This window comes from Rhinatrema bivittatum, chromosome 6, assembly GCF_901001135.1.
Source record: "Rhinatrema bivittatum chromosome 6, aRhiBiv1.1, whole genome shotgun sequence".
NCBI lineage: Eukaryota > Metazoa > Chordata > Amphibia > Gymnophiona > Rhinatrematidae > Rhinatrema > Rhinatrema bivittatum.
The window spans coordinates 26,272,613-26,298,646 of NC_042620.1; the positions used below are offsets into that span (position 1 = coordinate 26,272,613).

At 43.4% G+C, this 26,034-nt stretch overlaps 1 protein-coding gene across 1 annotated transcript in view; it reads left to right on the forward strand.

The window, feature by feature from the left end:
- The window catches only part of PTPN4 (protein tyrosine phosphatase non-receptor type 4), a 685,809-nt gene that overhangs the window by 292,877 nt on the left and 366,898 nt on the right, over positions 1–26,034 (forward strand). The window lies entirely within an intron of this gene.

A 26,034-nucleotide genomic window follows, 5' to 3' on the forward strand; every position in this document is an offset into this window, starting at 1 on the left:
GGAAGTCCCAGTTCTTGGGCACCTTTAGAATTTGGCATCCAATGCATATGTCTATGTTGTCTGTGTCTAAATCCGGCCCTGGCTGGGAGAGGGACGATCTCTGCGGTACTGGGCAGACCAAAATGCATCATTAAGAGAGAATTGGGTGTGAAATTTAATATGAAGAAAGCTATAGAATAGAAGTTTGATCCTGGCCAGGCCAGGAGGTTGTCTGGTTTTATTCTTATTTAGAGTTTTAGGAGACAAGGTAAAAGAAGACCCTTTTTTAGAATTAGGAGCATTGATTGTTGTACCAACAACAGATAGCTTTTCAGGTGTCAATGTAAACTAAACTATTTTGTGGTGGTAAAGAAGGTTGTGGGGTATGGGGATAGCAGGTTTCACTCAGTATTGGGCCTCAAGAGATTTAGCAGATCTATGATACAGAAGATTTTTGGTATGGAATTCCTGTTTTGTACCATTGAAGCAATCGGACTGAAAGTTTTGTGTTATCTGTGAATTAGGTTTGTCACTACCAGCAATATGGTAATGCTGCCAGAGGACAAGTTGATATGTTTTGCATCACTGTTCTCAAAGAACAGTGATGCAAGAGTGGTGTCTAAACCTTTTGATTTTTTTTTTTTTTGTTTCTCTGCCTTGTCCGTATGTCTTGTCTAGTTAGAAACTCCAAATAACAGGGACCATCTAGTATTATGTCTATAACACCTGCTAGCACTATCAAATTATTACAACAATATACTATCTTGATGCAACCTGGCAAGGTTAGAGAGTATCAAGGGCCAAGTTCCATCTGAGAATTTTAGAAAATGTATTGTTAAAGAAATGGAAGCTGCTGAGAGAGATTGTCCATTCTGACCTGGTAGACTTAAAAAGAAAGGAAAATTGTGAGAATCAAATGTTATATAAAAGGAACTATATGACTTTTGCCCCAAAATGCTAAATTTAAGGGTTGGTCAAAAGTTCTGTTTTCTGAACAATTTTTGCATGCACAGCTTTTTCTGTTGAATTTTTCCCTTACAGAAGTCACAGGAAATTAAATTCTTGGTCCAAAGATGTGCTATTTAAAACTTTTACAAGCAAAGTGACTTTATTTTTTGCTCTCTCTTGCTCTGCTTGTGCCTGAAAACTGGCCCTAAGACAGCCACATTTTATCCACTATCCTTTACTCTAAAAGCTTGCCATCATGAGATCTAAGACCTCCTACCTAGCTCTTTGATAACCAACGATGCAAACTGAAAAGTAATGTCAGATTGCCAAAATTAGAAAATGATGCTTACGTAAATTCTAAGACATCTGCATCCAGGTTCTTCACACAGCGTTTACTTAATTTTTTTTTTAAATTTTGGTTTGATTTATATTGATTGGTCAGCCACTTCAAAGCAAATTGCATTCAGGTACTGTAGGTATTTCTCTGTCCCAAAGGGCTTACAATTTAAGGGCTGGATATATTAAGCATTTTTCCCATAGGCACAGAATGTTTCTTGAAATCTGATGGTAATAGCTCCTGGGTTTGAGGAAAAGGTGGCCTTCTCACTCCTCTCTGTCCCCCACAGAGTTGTTCTGCATTGCTGGACTTTAGTTTATTTTTAAATGTATTTTATAAATTCTCCAATTACCCTGCAACTCTTGCATAATCTGTGCTGCTTTTCTTGGGAGCAATGCATTTATATCAGCACAGTGGGTTATTTTAAAACTTGCAATTCACCTTCATAGGCTGTATTCGAGTCCCTATTGGACAATGTACTACATCATAAACCACCACACAATTGGCAGTCTCTACTCAAAACATGGCTAGAGCTAGAATAGAAGGGGTGTTACCATCTGTACCACTGGTACTGAAACCCACACAATGTGTGACCACAGTACCTATGATTGTAGCCATTCTCTTTCTCCTGTGCTTTTTCTTGCATACTAATTGCAGTCTGCAAAGCATTTTTAAGCTCATCCTCTTCGACCAGGAATAAAACAGGAAATGATACAAATTTGTATGCAGTATTCCTGGATGCTAAAAAGCTACAGTAATCAAACAAAATGTCATGGTATAAAAAGTAATTGCAAATGTTTGGTTTGTTTTTTGGGTCTTATTCTAGATTGTGCCAGGTTTTGGAAAATGAAATTTGATTTGCCATATGAGCTTGTCTGACGACCCCTTTATGTTACAATCTCCTTGGAGATGGTATATTTTCTGTTTCCCAGTCAAGTTGATGGGTGAGGTTGAGATCATGGTTTTCACAGCATCTTCAGTGAGAGCACCCTTATTTATATTACCCTGAAAACAGTTTAATTCATAATCCTTGAGGGAACCACTAGTTTAGTCATAACCTTAATAATATTTGTGTTTATTTTCAGTAGGTCTTCTAAATGGCAGTGTACACGTGTACTTTTCAGCCTCTACAAGCTCGGCCAATTTTCAAACACAAGTTACTTCCACTTGTTTTTGAATATCTGCTTATGGAGCTAAAAGGGCGCACATACACCTTTTCTGTTTTAAACCATGGTGTAGAGTACACATGCTGGTGTCATGTGTATGATGTATGTGCATTTTTAAAAATGAAATGTAGACACACAGGAGTGAGATTTCAAAGTGGCTTAAGCACACTAAACCTTTTTGAAAATTACCTCATAGTTTCATAAACAATGCCAAAAAATATACTGTCTCCTTTCCCTGCTCCTCCTCCTTCTCCCCCTCCCCCTCCCCAAATCCTTCCTGGGATATCTTTTTTTTTTTTCTATATGGCCAAAAGTAGACACATCCCTTCTGGTAGTTAAAATTAATTTTCCCAGATTTAGCTGATTCATTTGGGTTAACTCCATCTTTATTTGTAGAAGGCACCTAAGCTTTTAAAACTTCAAGGATAAAGTTTTAAGTTCTGCATTATTCCCCAGGCCTTCTTTTACTGTCTGTGTTGTAATCCATCACAACAATTCCCTTTATCTTTTATGAGAATGAGGTTATCTTATTTTAAAAGAGCATTCTCCACCTTAAAATCTGCCCTTTCATAATTTGTTTCATTCATAATTCTCTGGTAATGCCTAGAATTAAGGACAGGTTCTGTATGGTCTACTTTGGTTTCCCTTCTTTATGTTTTAATGAGTAACGTATATCAGCATTTTAGCAATACACAGGGACGGTAACTTTTAAATAGGCACGCAGCGCACGTGTGCATGCTTGTCGGCCCACAATCAGGGACGCAGCCATTTTAGAACATGTGTACTTATATGCGTGTATGCTATAAAATTTCCTGACCGTGCGCATATGTGCGCGCAGTTTTAAGTGGACGCACGCCTGTGTGTACAAATGCTTCTACCGTGTATGTGGGGGGGATTTTAATAGACACATGCGCCAACGCCATTACCAGTTTTCCCCAGTTCATTCCCAGTACACCCAGGTAAGGGATAGGACTTCCAAACCCCACTAGTTTAATAGCCTCTCTTGTCCCCTGTTAGCCCTGACCTTTAAAATCCTCTGAGTTACATAGAATATTTTGTTTTGCAACTTACACGCCATCCCTAGCAGAAGTAAAGTTACGCGGCAAGGGACCCTAGCATGTGCCTGTGCGCATATTTGTGCAAATTTATATTTTAAACAGGAACACCCATACCCCACCCCTCTTTTTTTTTTTTTTTTTGAACTTTTCATTCGTGCGCTTAGGGGCAAGTACGCGCATACTCGGGCGGCTTTTAAAATCTGCTCGGCACGCGCCGGCCCAACTTGTGCACGTATCTCCCGGTTATCGCGCATGCTGGGCTTTAAAAATTCGCCTTTAACGAATTCTGTCATGCTTGTCAATATATTCATGAAAATTGACAGGGTGCGTGCATCCATCCCTGCACCTTCAGAGCTGGGAGACTGAGCTTACCTGAGGTGTGCAGGAGCCTTTGTGTTGGTGGAAAAGTAAGAAGCTGTGGTTTTCCATTGACAAGCAGGCATGAAACAGCCATAATGGGTGGATGGCATAATCTGCTGGCAATGACACGATCCATATCCCAGAGCTCAGTAAATGTTTTTTTTTACTATGCTTGTGCAGGCGTTCCATTGCGCATGTGCTGCCACGTGAGCCCCTCAGTCTTTGATGTCCTTTACAAATCTTTGTGTAACCTTCCAGTAATGTTAGCCATTATTGGAGAGATAAAGAGGATCGTCCCTTCAAGTAAGTGTGAGGAAGGCAATAACAAGTCACATCCACAGATAAAAGAAGATTTTACCTCTGGAAATGGGGGCTCTGATTATTGCCTTCCCTTTATGAGGGCAACATTTTCCACAATGTGGGTAATTTTGCCTGCATTGCTCAGAAGTGTTCCCAGTAGCAGAGAGAGTGCAAACTATGCAGCAACAACACAGTTTTTTTATAATCAAATGCAGGTGCAAATCTCTGCAATTAATTTTCCCAGGGGCAATAATCAAAGCAAAACAACTCATAGTTTTGCTTTGTTTTTTTGTGCAAATCCTATGTGTAAGAATATGTATGCAGTTTGCATCAACATGGACAGTTTTGGTTATTGCCCAGTTTTGATTATTCCCTGGTCTTTCCTTTATACTATTCTTGTGTATGACAGTTACTGTCTTTGGCATGCATTTTTGGTTTAACTCCTTTTAGAAATTTTGTATTTGCACGTAGTTCCCTTAGCTAGGCGTTATAGTAAGACATCCACTACCTTCATACCTGAGAGAGAGCATTATCTCCATGATGGCCCAACACCCTGTGTTTTTTATTTTTTTTGTTTGTTTGTTATTTTAATGTGAGCAGGAGCCTGGAAGCTTTCACTTTACAGTCCGGTTATGCATTGGGCAGGAAAATGTGATTCCTTTGCCAGTAATAAGTCTGCCAGTTTTGTGGCCATGATATTCTATACCACAGCTAACAGGTCCAGTAAAGCTAGACAGTACTGAATGTCCACCATGTGAGTGTGCAGTGACTGATTACTGAGCTGTTGGGCCATCCTGTCTTTGGCATGTATTTTTGGTTTCATTCTTTTAACTTAGCTGAGTGGGGTTTTTTTTTTTTATAGCACCAGAATAAGTGCTATGACTTTCTAGAATGCAATTTAAAACTGAATGGTTGCTGGAATGATATTATGTAAATTTGCTTTGCAGTTATTTTTATCTTGCATTAGCTTCTGTCTCACAAGCTTACATAGAACCTGCAATAACTGTCTTAATGCAGTGCTTGTAATACATTTTAAAATGTATATAAATTTTTTATCAATTTACTTCTTTCATTTTTTTTAAGGTACCAATATTTTTTGCAGATTAAGCAAGACATTCTTACTGGACGGTAATTGCACCTTTATTTATTTTTATTTCTTTATGTATATTTTCTGTGATACTGCGAGCCACAGAGATTACAGTATTGTTTTCTAGCATTATAGGTACAAATACTTATTTTTAAGAAGGGAAATATGTAGGTTTGTGTGTTAGCATTGCTCATAATTTGAATGACAAAGTGAAATTTGAAATGTTTGTGTGTTTAGAAATCTTAGCTCTTTCCTAGAAGAATCAAAAAGCATTGTCAGTAAAGATAGTGTAGTTGGATAACACATTTCCACATCTTGTGCCTCCATTAATTATTCGGTGTAAAGAGATACACATTTTAATGCAGTGATTAGAATATCTTACAAAAAGAATTGTTCTTGTTTCAGATACATATACCACATATTTTTTGTTTTATGTAGATTCCCCTGTCCTTATAATACTGCTGCCCTTTTGGCTTCCTATGCTGTTCAGTGTAAGTATAATCACCAAATACAAACAGATATTGCTTTGTTAGTTTCTCAGATTTTGCCTTACTTGTTATTTAAAGTAGGTTAATAATCATTTGCATTTTTATTGCTCCTTTAATCAAACTTTGATCTTAACAGGCTTTACAGTATAACAAGTCATAAATGTTATATTAAACTTTGTCTTTTGGGTAGTAGTCCGGGCAGAAAACTTGAAGCATTCCAACTATTTGAAACCTCCCATACAGGGAAGTGAAGGAGGAGCAGTATTACACCAAGAAAGTAGTTTCTTGAATTTTGCACAGTTCTGTTTTTTTAGGGAACTTGAGCTTTTATTCCAGGATTCTCCTGAGTTTGTTAAAATGAGAACAATTTGATATTTGGTTAATATAATTTATTTGTTCCCATTTTTTGCTTTGTTTGACGTTGCTGTTTTTCAACTAATGGCATACTATGATAAATCTTTCATATTTGATACTTTATATTGCTTATGAATAAGCTGGGTGTTAAATCTTTTATAAGAAGAATTTATTGTAGCAGGATTTGATTTACTGCAAGTATATGTACTAAGATTTGGGGGGGGGGGGGGGGGTGGTGGTGAGTTTCTTATGAAGAAGGACTCATATAGCAAACCCCAACATAAAGCAGGCATTTCCAAGAAAACATCTGTAAAAGCTGAAAATGAAAGGTATATTTTATACTGATGTGCGTCTTTTGAAAAATGCTGGGCTTTGATGACTCTTAACTTAATTTCCACTAAAATTGATTTTTAAGAAAATTAGACGTGTGCACCAAATAAAAGCTCTATGATGAGGCCTGCTGAGCTGTCATTCATGACCGTAGCTGACCTCTACTTCTGGTGTATATCTTCCTTGTCCTACCCTACTGGTGCTGAAAGTACAGTTGTAGAGAGAAAGAAGCAATTGACTGGTGAAGCTGGAAGCAGAACCAACCTTGGCTGTCACTGACACCTAATTTGGCTGTCACTGACACCTAACTGACACGCCATGCCCCCCTGACCTTAGACAAGAACCTTGCATTCTGTCATTCAAAAAGAAACTCAAAACATGGCTATTTCTACAAGCCTTCCCTGAGCTATGACCTCCCCAACCACAATATCTTCATGGTTCTCCAGTCAATGTACCCCTGCACTGACATGGCCTCTGTCTCCATATGAGTTAGTTCCGAGTTCTAAGACCTGACACTATTTAGTCATGAATATACGATATTATTACAGTCCTGAGTATATGATCTTATTTAGATATTTGATAGTATTCAGCCATGAGTTCAGATTATTGTTAATCCTGAGTGTATAACCAGATATTATTTATCTCTGAGTTACCCATATCTTTGGCTCTTCCTCCTCCCAGTTCGAGTGCCCCTGTTTTATTGTAACTTTTATCACTTCTCGCCTACTGTTCAGGTTGATGTTAATGTTATTGCACCATTGTTTATTGTAAACCGATATGATATGATTGGGATCATGAATGTCGGTATAAAAAAAAAGCTCTAAATAAATAAATAAATAATTTCCGCTTTGGAGCTTTTAGCTTCCACACACACCTACTTTCTTACACTTTCCTTTAGAAATGGCTTTAAGGATGTTATTGGTGTGTTGAAATAAGGCAAAACTCTACTATGTAGCATGATACATATTGCAGCTAATCCTTCGTGTCTGTCTTCTCCTGAATATTGAAACTGGTATGGGTGCTTAACATTGAAACAGAAAATTGCTCATTATGTTTTAGCTGAACTGGGAGACTACAACCATTCAGAGCACTTGCCAGGCTACCTCGCCGATTACTCCTTTATCCCAAGCCAGCCTCAAGATTTTGAAAAAGAAATAGCAAAATTACATCAGCAGCATACGTAAGGATTCATTTTTCTTCTATAAAATGCATGTGACTTCAGTTCTAGAATTACAATGTATTTTGCATGTTTTTTACTGTAGTATTGTAATGAGTTCTTATATTCTTTTGAAATTTTATAAAGTAACACTGTGTAACAAAGTTCTTGTAGTTTGTGATTCTAGATTCAGTTTTTTGGGCTGACCAGAATTGCATTTTACTAGTTAAGGCATTGAGCCATTAAAAACTATTGAATTGTTCATGTTCTTTTTCTATCATTTCCTTAAAAAAAAAAAAAAATATATATATATAGGCATGTGCTTTGTTGAAAGCAAGTGAAACCTTATAAGTAAGGCTTCTGATTTTAGGGATTTATAAAATAGTAACATAGTAATGATGGCAGAAAAAGACCAAATGATCTATCTAGTCTCCCAGCAAGTTTCTTATGGTAGTACCTGCCGCTCCATGCAGGTTGCCCCCCATGTTTCTGTGAAAGGTAGTAATTGCCGCTCCTTGCAGGTTACCCCCCAAGCCTTATGTTAAGGATAGTAATATTTACAATCAAAACCAAGCAACTGCTAGCAATATTTTCACAGGTTGAGCAACCTTCTTGATAATTCTTGTAATGCTGCTTGGATTCGTTTTGCTTTTGGCTGTAGAAGAGGTCCTGTGATTTTTTCCCCCCCCCCCCCCCCCCCCCCCCCCCCCTAATATCTGCATATCAGTACCCCGGACCGTAAAAGTCAGTGACCAGTGTTTGCTGTCAGCTGAATCCTATTCTCCTTTGTCCCTGCTGTTGAAGCAGAGAACACTGTTGCAGTTACATAAAAAGCAACAAGGTTAACTGATTAAGGGTAGAAATCTGAATGCATTCTGTTAAGTGTAGCATCTGCTTTTCTGTGTAGGTTACCTCCATGCACTCTTTTCTTCATTTCTAATCTCTAGCCTTTAGGGATCCGCAATGTTTATTCTATGCCCTTTTGAATTTGTTTACTGTTTTTGTCCTCACTATCTCTTCTGGAAGGGATATCCGAGCATCTACTACCCTCTCCGTGAAGAAATATTTCTTAATGTTGGTTCTGCGCAGTCTCCTCTGGAGCTTGATTTTTTTTAACCCTAGTTCTACAGTTTTCTTTCCAATGGATATACAACATTTGTATATCGTTAAAACCTTTCAGGTATCTGAAGGTCTATATCATATCTCCCCCTGCACCTCATTTCTTTCAGGGCATATATATTTAGATCCTTCAGCCACTCCTCATAAGTCTTCTGAATCAGAAACCCAAACCATTTTGGTCACCCTTCTCTGGACCGCCTCCATTCCAACCTTACCCTTTTTGAGATATGGGCACCAGAACTGAGCACAGTACTCCAGGTGAGGCCTCACCAAGGACCTGTACAGGGGCATTATCACCTCCTTTTTTTTTTTTCTGCCGGTTATTCCTTTCTCTTTGCAGCCCTGTTGTTGATTTTTAGCCAGTGTTGATTTTTAGCCAATTCAGAGGCCAACTTTCATACTGTGTACAAAAATATAAAGTCTGGGTAATTTTTCTCTGTTGGAAATGAGGGGTGAATTAGCAATGGTTGATGTCATCCAGTAGCACTGAATGGACCCTTCTCTCTAAGTTCATAGAGCTTTTGGTCTACTGAGCATGTGTGGGAATTCCCATAAGGGTGTTGCCTCATGAGTCCCCTCAAGTTTTTTTTTTTCATCCAAGCATCAGCACAGATGTGTACCCTATGTCTTTGAAAATTTTCAATTACGTTGCCTTGCTGTCTCAGCAGACCCCCAAACAGCACTTTTTAGTGCTATTTAAAAGAAAAAAGATTTTTCTTCACAGAATATCTGGCTTCAAGAAGCCCACAGTAAGTGTTTTCAAAGACTGTACATGTAGTAGGAAGATGTCCATTATGGATGGATAAGACCTCTGTTACTGCTGCCTTGGACTGGATGATGACCAGGTAAATTACTACCAAAGTGGCTGCATGTCTCCTCAAAGAATCTCCCACTTCTGTGGAACAAGCCAAGTTCTTGGGGTCAAGTAAGCAAAAATGTGCCATTACTAATGAGAAGTACCACTCTTTGCCAGCAGTGCACCTGGTACCAAAAAAGCATATAGCCTTAGTGCCATTGCAGCCATCACACAATTCTCCACATCGAGCCCTGGTGCTGTTGATGCTTATGGTTCCAGTGCCATCAAGACATGATGTACCAGCATTGTCAACACATACAATTCCGGCACTGTTGACATATCAGTCACTGGAATCATTGACGCATAAAGCTACAGCATCGTCGAAGCACAAGACCTTGACACTTTTGACACATTAAGCCCCAGAGCATTCAGTGCATCGAAATTTGACACCAGTAATGCTTCAAGCATTGGAACAGACTATGCCATTGTTGATGCACTGGGTCACGATACTTCCAACGCAACTGTTCTTTAACTCACTAGTGACTCCAATGCATAAGGGAAGGTCCTTAGGGACAGAAGGAGGTATGATTAACTTACGCCTGCTAATCTCCAAAACAAGGTCACCATCGAGGTCCTTGGAACAAGGCCTTTGTCTAGATACACCAGATTATATTTGTTCTGTGGTACCCTTGATTTTCTAATCCCACTCCCAGTGCAAATTTTGCAGAGTATGTGCAATCAAATTCTATCCTATTATCTGAAGATGATGATTCACCTCTTACGCCCAGCCAGAGGGCATGCAGCCCTTAGACCAAGTGGCAGAATTGATGAAGACTTTCTTTACTTCTCTTTTCTTTCCAAAATATCAGATTTACTTGCGATAGGAGTCCCAGTTTCTTCAGACTGAATGCATACTCCATCAGATTCCCTGCCAAGTGGTTCTAGTCCCCAGCATTCACTTGTAGTGGAGTCCAGTCAGTTGGAGGATATAGACCAGATACACCTCTGAGGTGGCCAAGGACCCATCCTCACACCTAATTAATTACTGGAGTCCTGGGCTAGTGTTCTCTCTCCTCTAGGATTGGAGAAGGGCTGGGTGGGAATGCCCTCTGATCTCTTACCTAAGCCTTTTAAACACCTGAAGACCTCTTACTGCAGGTTTTGGACAGGTTGGGTACTGCACTTGGCATCAATGTTCATAAGGACAAGGATCCCCATGCAAAGGCCTTGTCTATATTCTGGAGATTCTGGCAAAACTAGCTGTCATTCCAGTCCATGATGTTCTACAAGAATTACAAACAAGCATGTAGGAGAACCTGAATTCCTGCTCCCCAGTAGCAAGGAAATTATACCTCAATTTTAGAATACAGAAATCTCCAGGCTTTGGAATTGTAGTAGAGTTTGCTTTTAAAAGAGCAAAGAAAACGCGAATATTTTCAAATACTCCACTGGGAAAGGATACTAGATTACTAGACAACTTTGGTGAAAAGGTGTTCCAGAGCTCCATGCTTCCAAACACAAGAACATGCCATACTCCATGCTTCCGAACATAAGAACATGCCATACTGGGTCAGACCAAGGGTCCATCAAGCCCAGCATCCTGTTTCCAACAGTGGCCAATCCAGGCCATAAGAACCTGGCAAGTACCCAAAAAACTAAGTCTATTCCATGTTACCGTTGCTAGTAATAGCGGTGGTTATTATCTAAGTCAACTTAATTAATAGCAGGTAATGGACTTCTCGTCCAAGAACTTATTCAATCCTTTTTTAAACACAGCTATACTAACTGCACTAACCACATCCTCTGGCAACAAATTCCAGAGTTTAATTATGCGTTGAATGAAAAAGAACTTTCTCAGATTAGTTTTAAATGTGCCACATGCTAACTTCATGGAGTGCCCCCTAGTCTTTCTATTATCCGAAAGAGTAAAAAAACGATTCACATCTACCCGTTCTAGACCTCTCATGATTTTAAACACCTCTATCATATCCCCCCTAAGCCGTCTCTTCTCCAAGCTGAAAAGTCCTAACCTCTTTAGTCTTTCCTCATAGGGGAGCTGTTCCATTCCCTTTTATCATTTTGGTAGCCCTTCTCTGTTCCTTCTCCATCGCAATTATATCTTTTTTGAAATGTGGCGACCAGAATTGTACACAATATTCAAGGTGCGGTCTCACCATGGAGCGAAACAGAGGCATTATGACATTCTCAGTTTTATTCACCATTCCCTTTCTAATAATTCCCAACATTCTGTTTGCTTTTTTGACTGCCGCAGCACACTGAACCGATGATTTCAATGTGTTATCCACTATGACGCCTAGATCTCTTTCTTGGGTAGTAGCACCTAATATGGAACCTAACATTGTGTAACTATAGCATGGGTTATTTTTCCCTATATGCATCACCTTGCACTTGTCCACATTATTTATTTAAAACTTTTATATACCGACATTAGTGTACAACATCATACCGGTTTACAATTGAACTGACAGGAAGAAAATACAAATAACAGGGATAGGGGGCGGGGATTTTTAAAATGCAACAAAAGCGTCAGCATAACAGATAGCATCAGGAAGTAAAGCAACAGCTATCAACTTAAACAGTTATAACGTATTAATAAATAATGGTAAGTAAAATATATACAACCTAATGGAAAGAAATTAAATGAGTACAGGGGTATACATTAAATTTCATCTGCCATTTAGATGCCCAATTTTCCAGCCTCACAAGGTCTTCCTGCAATTTATCACAATCTGCTTGTTATTTAACTACTCTGAACAATTTTGTATCATCTGCAAATTTGATTACCTCACTCATTGTATTTCTTTCCAGATCATTTATAAATATATTGAAAAGTAAGGGTCCCAGTACAGATCCCTGAGGCACTCCACTGCCCACTCCCTTCCACTGAGAAAATTGTCCATTTAATCCTACTCTGTTTCCTGTCTTTTAGCCAGTTTGTAATCCACGAAAGGACATCGCCACCTATCCCATGACTTTTTACTTTTCCTAGAAGCCTCTCATGAGGAACTTTGTCAAATGCCTTCTGAAAATCCAAGTACACTCCATCTACCGGTTCACCTTTATCCACATGTTTATTAACTCCTTCAAAAAAGAGAAGCAGATTTATGAGGCAAGACTTGCCTTGGGTAAAGCCATGCTGACTTTGTTTCATTGATAACATGAATGTTGTCGTCCAGAAATGACACAATAGGTCCAGCCCAAACCTGGACCAAGTTTTTGACCAGCCTCTAAACCCAACAATCATTCTCTCTGGTAGACGGGAGAATTCAAGTATACCTAGAGGAATTGCGCAAGATTACCAAAGACTACTGGTTTCTCAAAATTGTGGAGTCTGGAAACGGTGTACATTTTTCCCGACTTCCCACTGTTCCTCATTGCTTGGCCTTCAATCTGGATCCGTTTCACTCAGCACAACTCCACCTGGAGATGTAGTCACTCCTTAGTCAGTGAGCGATAGAATCTGTTCTCACAGGACAAGCAGGATGGTAGTCCTCACATATGGGTGACATCATCAGGATGGAGCCCAATCATGGAACACTTTTGGCAAAGTTTCTAGAACTTTGACTGGCATCTAATGGGCATGCCAAGCTTGGCACTAACCCTGCATCCAGCAGGGGTCCCCCTTCAGTCTCTCTTTTTTTCCCTGCAGCAGTAGCCACGCGGGTTAAGGAGCTCTCTAGAGATTCCTGACAGGAATTTTCCTCACGAAACTTCTTTCAATATTTTCAAAAATTTCTACCCCATAGGGGTCCCCCTATTGATTCTGTACTCCGCGGTCGAAAGGTAAGGCTTTACCATCGTTTGCGGTTCATTCCTGTCGAGTTTTCCCTTCGGGGCCTACCAGCCATCGAAGCCATGGCAGTGGGTTTTCGTCGGTGCCCCGACTGTCCTCGGACAATGTCAATCACAGACCCGCATAGGTTTTGTGTATTATGTTTGGGGTCCGAAAATGATGTCCTAACTTGCACCAAATGTGCCCAAATGACACCGAAGGGCCGTAAGGCCTGCTCAGAGAAGATGGAGTTTCTTTTTCAGTCAAAACCGCAGACTCCATCGACCGCTTCGACATCATCTGAGCTGGTGCCATCGACCTCTCACCAGCAGTGGAACACCAGTGCTGCTGTCCGGCATCGACTACTCCGAAGGTGTCTACTTCTTCCTCATCACCTCAGGAGAAGCACAGAGGAGAACATCGTGAAAATCGTCGACACAGTCATCGGAAGGCTCAGTCTGCTGATCCAGGCAAGCCCTCGGCATTGGCATAGACAGAGCTACTGACAAAGAAATCCCGTCCAGAGAAAGCCCCATCCTCCTCTGCGACCTGGTTACCGAGGCGTTCCCCCACCTTCATTGGTGCAGGGAGCCGCGAAGCCACTTTTACTGGTGGACCCTCCGGCTATGCCAGTATTGCCTCCCACTCCGGAGCTGGGGTTACATGCCCCAGGATTCCGCGAGGAATTGGACTGGATGATACAAGAGGTCATCGGTAAAGCACTGCAGGGCTTCCAATCTCCATCAGTGCCGATACCGATGCCAGCCCCAGTCACAGACCCGATACCCACGGTGCTCGCACCGCTACTAGGCAGATTGGATGTGCTGATCGGTGCTCTTCCACCGAAGGAACAGAAGATAACGGTATGTGCACCACCTTCCACGCAGATACCTTTGTCATCTGAAGACGAAGAAACACTGATACAGATACCGCTGTCTGGGATCTTGCCACAGACTCACCCATCAATGTCACCGGTTCCATTGGTGCCTATTCTGCCATCGATACCGCATCGTCCTCAATCGGTGCCACCATTGATGCTGTCGATGCCTAGGCCTGATCCTTCAGGAATAGCACCATTACTCCCCTCTGGAGATCCTATGGGAGGCGATGATCAACCGTATGACCCCTGGACCGATGATTCTTCCCAGGATTCTGATGATCTTTATTAATTTTATAAAGGAAATGTCTGAAGCCATACCATTCCAACTTCAGACAGAAGAATATTCCAGACATAAAATGCTGGAAGTACTGCAGTTCGTAGATGCACCCAAGGAGATCATGCCATATCTGTTCATGAAGTTCTCCAGGACTTGCTGAAGAGAAATTGGGAGCATCCAGGCTCTGTACCACCGGTAAATTGGAAAACGGATGCCACCTACCTGGTACAGACAGCCCCTGGCTTCCAAAAACCACAGCTGGATCACCATTCTGTAGTTGTGGAGTCAGCCCAGAAAAAAGCAAGATGTTCTAAATCTCATTCCTCCAGGAAAAGAACAGAGGTCCCTTGACACATTTGGCCGTTGTGTTTTCCATGGATCTATGCTTATTTCTCGCATTGCTTCTTACCAGTTATACATGACACAGTATAACAGAGACCTGTTCAAGAAAATCCAGGATTTCTCTGAATCTTTACCTGACCAGCTTCAGGATCAGCTGAATACTCTGGCTCAGAAGGGTCTAGATACTGGCAAGCACGAGGTCCACGCTGCCTATGATATTTTTGACGCTGCCACTAGGGTGTCTGCAGCGGGAATTAGTGCACGACTGTGGGCCTGGCCAACGTCCTCTGACTTGAGACCACAGGTACAGGACCGATTGGCTGACCTGCCCTGTGCTGGTGATAATCTCTTCAGGGACAAAATTCAAGAGACTGTAGCACAGCTCAAAGACCACCACGAGACGTTACGCCAGCTTTCGTCTGTGCCTACTGATTTCCCGTCCACATCTAAGAGGACATTCCGAAGAGACTCTAAGCAGCCGTCCTTCAAGCCACGGAGATGATATCCTCCTGCTACTCGAGGTCACCCCTCCAGACCGTATCAAAAAGGTCAAGCCAGACAATCCCGGCCTCAGAAGACTCAGCCAGCCCCTCCACCGGGCCCAGCTGCTGGATTTTGACTCCTCGCTGGAGAGCATAAGCCATCCTCCTCTACCATCTGTACCCGTCGGCGGTCGGTTGTACCACTTCACCAACATATGGCACACGATCACTTCGGATCAGTTGGATACTTGCTGTACTGACCCAAGGCTACCACCTTGGCTTCCTGTCCATACCAGCAGACTCCCCACCTCTGCCGACGTGGGGATCGTCCAACCACTTCTCTCTTCTGGAAGAGAAGGTTTCAACCCTCCTGAAATCCCGGGCAATAGAGCCAGTGCCCCTCTCCCAGCAAGGGCAGGGGTTCTATTCCAGGTATTTCGTCATCCCAAAAACGTCAGGGGGCATTCGTCCAATACTGGACCTGCGTGCCTTAAACAAATATCTACAGAGGGAAAAGTTCAGGATGGTGACCTTGGGTTCTCTACTATCTCTTCTACAAAGAGGAGATTGGCTTTGCTCTCTAGATCTGCAGGACGCGTATACACACATCTCAATCACTCCATCTCACCACAAATTCCTTCGATTCCTGGTTGGCCCCCGGCACTTTCAGTACCGGGTACTGCTGTTTGGCCTAGCATCCGCTCCTCGAGTCTTTACCAAGTGCCTCGTAGTGGTCGAGGCCTACCTGAGATGTCACGGCATCCATGTCTACCCTTATCTCAACGATTGGCTGATAAGGGCTCCGACTCAAAGGGAAGCACTAGCCTCCTTATGTCTAACTATCCATATGTTGCTGTCTCTCGGGTTTCTGATCAACTACCCCAAGTCCAGCCTAGTTCTGTCTCAAACCTTATCCTTCATAGGAGCCAACCTGAACAATGCAGGCAAAAGCATTCCTCCCGCAGGATCGAGCTCATACTCTCATATCCCTCACACAATACCTCCAGAATCGGCGTTATTCGACAGCTAGTCATTTCCTCATTTTGCTGGGTCATATGGCATCCACTGTACATGTCACTCCAATGACATGCCTCTCCATGAGTCATGCAGTAGACTCTGAAGTCCCAGTGGACTCAGGCTTACCAACCAATGTCCAGCATTGTCCACATTACCAAGCAGCTCCGCCTGTCACTGGCCTGGTAGTTGCAGCTCTCCAACCTCCTTCAAAGTCTTCCCTTTCAGGTTTCAGAGCCTCAAGTTATCCTAACGACAGATGCCTCCAATCTAGGTTGGGGTGCTCATGTCAATGGCCTACAGACTCGGGGGTCCCTGGTCTCCAGAGGAAGCCAAACATCAGATAAATTTCCTAGAGCTTTGAGTGATCAGATATGCCCTCAGTCTTTCAGGATTGCCTCTCAAACAAGACCATCCTGATTTAAACTGACAACCCAGGTAGCAATGTGGTACATCAACAAGCAAGGGGGAACAGGCTCCTACCTTCTGTGTCAGGAAGCTGCACAGATATGGGCGTGGGCTCTTTCCCACTCGATGTACCTCAGAGCGACCTACTTGGGCATGGACAATATTCTAGCGGACCAGTTGAGTCGAACCTTCCATCCGCACGAATGGTCTCTCAACCCTACGATAGCAGACACAATCTTCCAACGTTGGGGTATCCACACATAGCCCTCTTTGCATCCATCCACAACTGCAAAGTAGAGAATTTCTGCTCCCTCACTCGCAGCCGCCACTCACAGCCGAGGGATGCTTTTGCTCTCTTGTGGTCCGGCGGTCTCCTCTACTCGTACCCTCCACTTCCACTCATATCAAAGACTCTCATGAAGTTACGAAGGGACAAGGGTTTAATGATTCTGATAGCCCCTCTCTGGCCAGGCCAAGTCTGGTTCCCAATTCTCAGGGACCTATCAGTTCACCGGCGCATCCCTCTAGGGAAGGATCCGCTTCTGATAACTCAGAACAATGGATGCCTGTGCCACCCCAATCTCCAGGCCCTGTCGCTGACGGCCTGGATTTTGAAAGGTTAATACTTCAACCCCTTAACCTTTCAGAGTTGGTATCCCGAGTCCTGGTAGCTTCACGAAAGCCTTCCACAAGACGATCTTATCATTCTAAGTGGAAAAGGTTTACAATCTGGTGCACGTCCATGTACATAGACCCTTTCACTTGTTCCACCGCAAAGTTTCTGGACTGTCTCTGGCATCTGTCAGAATCAGGCCTGAAAACTTCCTCTATAAGAGTGCATGTCAGTGCGGTAGCCGCTTTCCACAACGGCATGGGAGATATCTCTATTTCGACACAACCCCTAGTCACACACTTCATGAGAGGTTTGCTCCACCTGAAACCTCCATTGCGTCCTCCGGCCCCTGCTTGGGACCTTAACATAGTCTTAGCATGGCTCATGAAGCCTCCATTTGAGCCTCTTCACTCCTGCGATCTCCGCTATCTTACTTGGAAAGTGATTTTCCTTCTCGCTATCATATCCGCTCGCAGAGTTAGTGAATTACAGGCATTAGTTACCTACCCGCCTTACACTAAAATTCTGCATGACAGAGTGGTCCTCTGTACACACCCTAAGTTTTTACCAAAGGTAGTATCGGATTTTCATCTTAATCAATCCATCATCTTACCTACTTTCTTTCCAAGGCCCCATTCAAACCCAGGAGAAAAGGCTCTACATTCCCTTGACTGCAAACGTGCCCTAGCCTTTTATCAGGAGCGCACGCCAGCCCACAGGAAGTCCACTCAATTATTTGTTTCTTTCGATACCATCAAATTGGGAAATCCAGTGGGAAAACAGACCCTTTCCCTCTGGTTAGTGGACTGTATCTCCTTTTGCTACCAGCAAGCAGGCATTCTGCTACAACACCGTGTGAAAGCACACTCTGTTAGGGCCGTAGCAACCTCAGTGGCACACCTTCGTTCGGTGCCACTTATTGATATTTGTAAGGCTGCAACCTGGAGCTCACTCCATACCTTTGCAGCCCAATATTGCTTAGATAAGGCAGGCAAGATTCTATTTTTGGCCAGTCTGTTCTATGCAACTTATTCTCAGCTTAACTACCCAACATCCTACCAGCAACCGGTTCTGGGTTTTCAGGATTCCCTCCTACCCAAATCCACCCCTGTTATTGTGCCTGTTGCACGTCTTTGGGTGCATTTGGTGCATTGCCCGGGCATCCTCGGCTCGCTACTCACCCATATGTGAGGACTACCATCCTGCTTGTCCTGTGAGAAAGAGTTGCTTACCTGTAACAGGTGTTCTCACAGGACAGCAGGATGTTAGTCCTCGCGAAACCCGCCCGCCACCCCACGGAGTTGGGTTCACTTGAGATTTGTTATTTTATTTTTCGCACGTACTTTTTGCTATACACGAGACTGAAGGGGGACCCTTGCTGGATGCAGGGTTAGTGCCATGCTGGGCATGCCCAGTAGGTGCCAGTCAAAGTTCTAGAAACTTTGACAAAAGTGTTCCGTGATTGGGCTCCATCCTGATGACGTCACCCATATGTGAGGACTAACATCCTGCTGTCCTGTGAGAACACCTGTTACAGGTAAGCAACTCTGCTTTCCACCCATCAGTATGGCCAGGGATTCTGCTCCCACTACTTCCTTATCACCAAAGAAATCGAGGGATTGAGATCCATTCTGGATTTAAAAAATCTGAACAAGAATCTGCTCCAGGAGAAATTCAAAATTAATTCCCTCACATAATTCTCCCCTTCATCCAGAAGGGAGTGTCCTAGATTTGAAAGACGCTTATGCTCATGTTCCCATTCATCTCTCACTGGCTCTACCTATGCTTTGTGGTGGACTCCTCTCATTACCAGTATTGACTACTCACTTTGGATTATCAGCGGCACTGAGGGTCTTTACCAAATTCTGGCTTTAGTAGCAGCCCATCTTCATCATGACTTCTGTTACCTAGATGACTGGCTAGTAACAGCGACTTCTCAGGAAAATGTTCTCTCCTCCCTGCAGAAGTCAGTTCAACTCCTACAGTTATTAGGCTTCTAGTGAACTTCAAGAAAATCAATTTGAATTCCCATCCAGAGAATAAAATTCGTAACAGCATGGATAGATTCCCTGCCAAGAGAGAACTTGCCTTCCATCATACTGGGAGTTCACTCATAGGACTCTTGCATATTGACTGCTGAATGCAGATTAGACACTAGACAGGGAGATTCTAGTTATGGAACAGATGGAGGTGGCTTTCATGTAATTTTGCTGACCTGCCTTCATATGCGATTCCTACAGTGGGGCATCTGCTCCCAGTAGGACCATTTAACTCAACCCTTGACGATCTCCGTGGATGTCTCACAGGAAATGAAACAAGCTTTGCCAGTTACTGCAACTCTTTATCCTTCAAGAAGAGGCACCACTTCATTTGCTTTCTCACCAAGTAGCATCGGCGACTGATGTCTCCACAAAAGGAAGTGGGGAGCCCACACAAGTCCCTTACAGACCTAAAGTACTTGATGGTTAATAGACTACTTCAGATCAACCTCCTACAACTGCGATCAGTCAAATACTCCTTGGCAACTTTCATGCCTCTCTTCCAGGGGAAGAATGTTTTAATGCAAACTGAGAGCGAGGTAGCCATGGGGTCATGGATCCTTTCTCAAGAGGTGATAAAGGTATGGGAATAGGTATTCAAACATCAAGCTGTCCTGCAAGCTAATTATCTTCCAAGGATTTCCAGCATGTTAGATCACCTCAGCAGAGTATTTCACCCACACAAATGGACCCTGCAAGAATCAACTGCCTATCCGCTCGCAGAGTTAGTGAATTACAGGCATTAGTTACCTACCCGCCTTACACTAAAATTCTGCATGACAGAGTGGTCCTCCGTACACACCCTAAGTTTTTACCAAAGGTAGTATCGGATTTTCATCTTAATCAATCCATCATCTTACCTACTTTCTTTCCAAGGCCCCATTCAAACCCAGGAGAAAAGGCTCTACATTCCCTTGACTGCAAACGTGCCCTAGCCTTTTATCAGGAGCGCACGCCAGCCCAAACGTTGGTATCCAAATTCATGAAAGGTTTATGGCATATTAGTTGTCAAACTTTCTGTTGCATGGGACCTTAATATGGTTCTGGCACACCTAAAAAAGTCATCGTTTGACTCATTGAAGTTGTCTTGTCTGAAATTTCTCACATGGAAAGTATTATTTCTAATCACAGTCATATCAGCCAGAAATGTTGGTGAGCTCCGAATTTTAGTTCATTTTTCTTTTTAAATGCAATTCTTACACAATAAAATAGTGCTCTGCACTAACCCAAAGTTTCTACCAAAGGTGGTATTCTCTTTTCATATTAATCTAGTCATCATCTTACTTGTGTTCTTTCAGAGACCTCACACTCATGAAGTTGAAAAAGCCCTTCATAGCTTAGACTATAAAAGAGCCTTGGCTTACTATAGGAAAAGGACTCAGCCACATTGTCAGGCCTCAAAGCTATTTGTCTCTTAAAAGCCTAACTGAATAGGCATAGCAGTAGCCAAACAAAAATTGTCCAATTGGCTAGCAGACTGTACCAATAAATAAAGTGCTCCCCCCCCCGCTCTCTGCCCCCAGGAATGCTGCTTCTTTCTGCATGAAAGTACATGTGTACTGTTACTATATATATGTGTACTTTCATGCACAGAGAAGGTAGAAATTTTCAATTAACTAATTTCTGCACATAAAACATTTTAGACATTGAAATCCTTTTGAAACTTGCCGTCTACTTTTTATGAAGACACTAAAATCAGTATTTTGGGGGGATGGGGTGGCTTGGTGTTATAACACGTATTGGATGGTGTTTTTGATTATTTGAAATTAATATATTTTATAAATACTTATTATCAGAAGCTCTACTTAAAATATTTACTCTTTCCCCCACCCCATCCAGCACAATGCTACAGTTCCAGCACTCTTCCCTTACCTAACATAACCTCTACATACTTCCTCCACAATCAAGTACTTTCCCCACTGCAGCGAAGCACTGTTAAAGGGGATGGAACAGCTCCCCTATGAGGAAAGGCTGAAGAGGTTAGGGCTGTTCAGCTTGGAGAAGAGACGGCTGAGGGGGGGATATGATAGAGGTCTTTAAGATCATGAGAGGACTAGAAGAGGTAAATGTGAAACTGTTGTTTACTCTGAAAGAGTTAGCAAGTAGTACCTTTAAAACAAATCTGAGAAAATTCTTTTTCACTAAATATACAATTAAGCTCTGGAATTCATTGCCAAAGGATGTGGTAAAGGCAGTTAGTGTAACTGTTTGGACAAGTTCCTGGAAGAGAAGTCCATAAACTACTATTAATCAAATTACTTGGGGAATAGCCACCACGTATTACCAGCATTAGTAGCATGAGATTTATTTAATGCTTGGGTATTTTATCCTGGATTGGCCACTGTTGGAAATAGTCTGCTGGGCTTGATGGACCCTCTGTCTGACCCATTATGGCTTCTTATGTACTTATGTTCCTTAGTGATCCTGCTATTTCCATGTTAAGTTTTTAGCTGGATAACTCATTTGGGGAATTGGCAGATCCGGGGAGCAGTAGAGATAGCTGGATAAGTTATCCGGCTAACTTTGGTTGGGCCACATAGCTGTCCTAAAGTTAGCAGGATAAACTTATCCGACTAAGTTTAAGATAGTCTGGTGCCGCGCTGCTGAATATACCAGTTAAGTTATCCAGATAGGTGTATCCGGCTAACTTGTTGAGCTGCACAGCAGTTGAATATGGACCCCCAGGTGTTCAAATTCTTTCTGAAAATCCAGTAATCCAGGTCCCATTTCAGAGCTAGAGGAAGCTCGTTCCAAAGTGTGGGAACTACAGATGAAAAGGCTTTGGACCTAATTCTACCGTGCTTGAGAGAGCTTTAGGATGGAATGTGTAGAAATGCCTTTTGATTGGACTTAAGATTATATTATTGCTCATGCCAGCTAACGTTTCCCTTAAATAAGGGGGACCCAACCATCATAATGTCTTAAATGTCAATGTATTTTGAACTTAGCTCTGGCAAAGATAAAAACAAAATTTAGGGTCTTATTCAGTAAAGGTTTTCCTTTAGGAACAGAATAAAGAAAAGTCCATTTTGAATAAAACACAGGGTAGTTTATTACATAGAAAAAAATAAAGCAATATAAAATGGAACATTATATCTTGAAATAGTCTGGTTTTTGTTTTTTTTTTTTTTTTAAATTAATAACCAATTTGTAGAATATAAGGTTCAAAACATTGTAAAGCACCCTCTCCTTGGATCTGCTGGTACTGGCAAACTACTAATAGGCATGAGTGCATCACAACAGGAAACAATTTAAGTCATTTCCAGGCTTTAAAATCACATCAGAGCTCAAGCTCTCACAAAAGCATGTCCCAAATGTCTCTAAAGTCTATTTTTAGCCTTGAGACCACAGTCCACGTGACTTCAATTGTGTTTCAGGGGGCATGCTTTTTCCTTAGAATTGATGTCGTAATAATTGATAGTGTTATGTATATTAGGGATATGCTTTCATTTTAAAACATCATAAGATCTATAGGCTTTGGTAATTAAAAAATAAATAAACCCCAAAACTCCAGCTTGCATCAGTTGGATGCCTATGCCCACCCATTCATTGGTCCCTCAATTGCACTGTTCAGGTAATGCAGGCTGCTTGTAGTTACCTGGCAATGTAATGACATATGTAAAGATAATATCACACAAAAAGAAACTAAACATACAAAGCTAAGATGGCAGAAAAAAAGTGTATTCTCCTGGACTATTTATGGAAACCCTATGGAGCACTGGCTTGGCCACCAAACTTGGTGGGCAGAGAGCCCAGACTTAGTGTATTTCTTGACCCTCAATCCTGCTCAGGCAAAAAAAAAAAAAAAAGAAATTTTCCTGGTCCATTTATGGAAGCTCCAAGTGGCACTGGCCTAGCTCAGGACCACTAGACTTGATGGGCAGAGAGCCCAGACTCTCCAGCACTAGAGACCTGTCGTTCCATGTCACTGGCCCACTGGGAACCAAATGTATAGCCTGCCATATAGATCCAACCCACTTCCAGTTAAACCAAGGGGATAATTGGCTGAAAGTGTATACCTTGACCCGGGCAGAAAAAGTATATTTTTCCAGTTCCCTCAGAGAAGCCCCATGGGGATCAGGCTTGGCCCAGGGCTAAGACTTGCTTAGCAGAGTACCTAGATTCCAAGTACAACATGACAAAAAAGGGGAATTGGATTCAGATGAGAGCCAACACTGGCTCTGACCTTTAAAGTCTGGGGTATTGATATATAGACATTAGTGAAAAAGTAGAGGAATTGCTTCTGTGGCCAAGACCAAAAGCAAAGCACATTCAAGCAGCATTGTTTGAATTATCAAGAAGGCTGCTCACCCTGTAAAAATGCTGCTAGCATTAATTTCCTATCGTGTAGCAGATGGGCTCAGGACCAATGGGTATAGTGTACTCCTGATAGCAGATGGGAGACGGAGTCAGATTTCAACACTGTCGTCAGCCTACATATACCCGTGCAGGAAGCTTAGCTCTCCAGTATTTCTCTGTCTCCTAAGCAGATAGGGACACATCCACACACTAGAATAGTGTTAGCAATTCTAAAACAAAGAAAGAAAATTTACCTCAAGAAGACAAGCCCCACTCTCCTGCAGTGATATCTAAGGATCCCTCCCCCAGTCGAGAATTCCTGAGGTGATTTCCGAGATCCCTCAGAGGTAAGCCTCGGTCCGTAGCCGGCTCCCAGCGTGGACTTAGCCCCTAGGGTGGCTTAGAGGCAACAGATGTTGAATCGAGCGCGGCGGAGAAGGTAATTCCCTCTCCCCCCATAGCTGGAGACTGCCCTGCACGAGACTGGGAAATGCCGAGACCAGGTAAGGTAGAAAACTTTTTCTGAGGCTCGAATTTCCACACAGATCGTCCCTTCCAGCGTCTGTAAAATCGGGTTGAGCAGCCCTGTCCGGGCTAGACCCCGATCTGATGCGAGGGTCCACACACGTGGAGACTCTCCTGGGGGGGGGGGGGGAGGGGGGTGTTTTGCCATCTTGCCTGTGTGGTCGGCGCCCTTTCCCCCCTTTGATCGCCATATTGTCCGCACAACTGAGCCGTGCGCACAGCGGCGAGCCGGGCGCACAACCGACTTGTGCATCTGTGCCATGCACACAGCGGCGCACGCATCTTGCCCAGGTGCATAGTGGTAGCCTGCACGCGCATCCCACATGCACATTGCCGTCGCAACCGGAACGCACAACTAAGCCTCCCGGCGCACGCACCTACGCGCACAGACGAGTTTGAGCCACTCCACGAGCACAAATCATGGCACCGCCAGCCAAGAAAGCCAAGGGACAAGCCCTCTGCCCAGTCTGCCACCTGAGAGCTGCGCAACCTGAAGTGGCCTCCGCCCTATGCCTGCAGTGCGAAGAGGCTCAGGGGGAACCTAAGCAAGGCCCCCCACAGCCAGTAAAGGGATCTGGATCCACCAATGATAGTACCCCGGACTTCTGTATCTCCGATTCGGCACCTACTCAGGGGGGCACCTCGGGGGCCTCCACTAGATTCAATATGGACCCAGGGACCTTTTCCTGAGTGGAATTCTTCAAAGGGCTGCAAACCTTTGTCCAGGCACAATTGGTACCGCCTGCGACACAGACCCAGTCTCCACCAGAAGCACAAGACCTTCCAAGCACCTCTTGCTCCTATCCAGATGCACCCCATCCAGGCAAAAGCCTCCCCTTAGGGGACACAAACAGCTCGAGGGAAGAGTCTGACTCCCTGGAGGAAGGGGAAATCCCTCCAGGGATGGAACCATACCGAACCATGATGCGATTCTTCTCCAACGCCGAGTTACCAGCTCTCGTGTCACTGACCCTGAAGACTCTGGCCATTCCAGGCGCGAGTACCACAGCGGAGCCAAAGACTAATCCAGTTTTGGTCGGTCTCTGTCAGGCCTCATGCTATTTCCCAATGCTGTAGGCCGTACAACAACTGATTGACTTGGAATGGAATGCCCCGGAGGCCAGTTTCAAAGGAGGACGGGCCCTAGAAAGCCCTATACCCCCCCCCCCCCCCCTGGAACCCACGGCCAAAAAACTCCTACGGTTCCCAAAAGTGGACGCCATGGTCTGTGCTATCTCAAAACACACTACCATCCCAGTCGGAGGAGCTGCACTCAAGGATGCCCAGGACAGACGTCGGGATTCTATCCTTAAACAGTCATTTGATGTCGCAACAATGACCCTGCAGATCGCTTCCTGCTGCACCGTTGACACGTGCCTGCTTGCTTCTCTCCAGGGATGCAATCACTTCCGCCAAATCATTAGAACCAGCGATATCTTTCCTCACGGATGCAACCTCTGACCTGGTGCACACCTCAGCCAGGGGCGTCTCTTCCATAGTGGCAGCCAGAAGGCAACGATGGCTCCGAAATTGGTCAGCCAACGCGACCTCCAAGACGAACCTCACAAGAATGCCTTTTAAAGGATCCCTCCTGTTCAGAAGCGAACTGGAGAAGTTAGCCAACAAATGGGGCAAATCCCCAGTACCTCAGTTACTGGAGGACAGGAACAAAAGAAACCAGCGCTCCTCTCCCCGAAGAACCAAGGGCAGAGGAGCCCAGCATTTTAGACCGTTCAAAAACACATACCAAGCACCTCGCCCCGCAGGCAGGGCCCAGTCCTTTCAGAACAGACACAACAAGAGGGGAGCTGGCTCAGGTACAGGCCCCGGCCCACCCCACAATGAGAATCAACAGACCCATCCACAGGAAGAAGTCATAGGGGG